At 46.2% G+C, this 1,373-nt stretch overlaps 1 pseudogene; it reads right to left on the bottom strand.

Annotated features, from left to right (window-relative positions):
* Positions 1–740: 740 nt before the first annotated feature.
* LOC136148344 (large ribosomal subunit protein eL36-like) lies at positions 741–1,082 on the bottom strand (annotated as a pseudogene).
* Between the last annotated feature and the right edge of the window lie 291 nt (positions 1,083–1,373).

Here is a 1,373-nt window from a genome sequence, read left to right as displayed (position 1 = left end):
TGGTGATTGCAGCCATGAAATTAAAAGACGCTTACTCCTTGGAAGGAAAGTTATGACCAACCTAGACAGCATATTAAAAAGCAGGACATTACTTTGCCAGCAAAGGTCTGTCTAGTCAAGGCTATGGTTTTTCCAGTAGTCATGTATGGATGTGAGAGTTGGACTACAAAGAAAGCTGAGTGCCGAAGAATTGGTGCTTTTGAACTTTGGTGTTGGAGAAGACTCCTGAGAGTCCCTTGGACTGCAAGGATATCCAACCAGTCCATCCTAAAGGAAATCAGTCCTGAATTTCACTGGAAGGACTGATGCTGAAGCTGAAACTCCAGTGCTTTGGCCACCTGATGCAAAGAGCTGACTCATTTGAAAAGACCCTGATGCTGGGAGAGATTGAAGGCAGGAGGAGAAGGGAACAATGGAGGATGAGATGGTTGGATGGCATCACCGACTCAGTGGACATGAGTTTGGGTGAACTCCGGGAGTTGGTGACGGACAGGGAGGCCTGGCGTGCTGCAGTCCACGGGGTTACAAAGAATCGGACACGACTGAGTGTCTGAACTGAACTGTTTAAAGGAATATTATCACATCTAGCATGAGTGAACCTGTCATACAGAGTGTGATCAAATCACTCAAACTGGTAATGGGCTAGGACTTTATCAGCCTGACAAAACAAGTTGTATGGACAGTTTTGTGCTTGCTTATAATAATGTGTTTCTTTTTTTTTTTTTTTTTTCTGGAATAATTTATTTTGCACAGGGGGCAAGGGCTTGGTCCTTCTTGGCTGCCCCTTTCCTCCTGGCGACCAGGACGTTGTTCAGCTCCTCTCTCTTCCTCTTGGTGGGGACATGTGTCCCCACCCTTTACTTGATGAACTTGAGGGCCCACGTGTCCTTGGAGACCTTGAGCAGCTCCATGGCCTGTTGCTCATAAGGGGTGAAGCCGCACACCTCCCAGATCATGTCCCGCATGAATGTGGTGTGTTTGCTGAGGCGCCCGCAGCGGCAGCCGTGCCTCAGCTTGTCCACGTTCGCGGTCACCTCACAGCCCTTGTTGAGGCCCACAGCCATTTGGTAGCGCAGAGCCATGGCTGTTGTTCTTCAGTGGCTGCTGCAGCGGAAGTTGTAAGAACGCTTAACAAATACATGTTCTAGGCAGAATTTGATCTAAGACTTACTCTCATTGTATCCTTTTAAACAAGATTGTGGGGAAACAGCTAACTCTCAGCCATGCTAAACTTAGTTTTTTTTGCCAGTAGAATCTCTTAAGAGCTGTACATTGGAATCATTGTCTTGAATCAGCTGGAAGTAATTGGATGTATATTTTTAATAGCATGAACATCTTTCCATTTCCTATAAAACACCCTAAAACACATGTTC

The sequence above is a fragment of the Muntiacus reevesi genome, chromosome 17, assembly GCF_963930625.1.
Source record: "Muntiacus reevesi chromosome 17, mMunRee1.1, whole genome shotgun sequence".
In the NCBI taxonomy this organism is placed as follows: domain Eukaryota; kingdom Metazoa; phylum Chordata; class Mammalia; order Artiodactyla; family Cervidae; genus Muntiacus; species Muntiacus reevesi.
The sequence above is the reverse complement of the archived record's forward strand: the minus strand, read 5'-3'. Positions and strand labels throughout refer to the sequence as shown.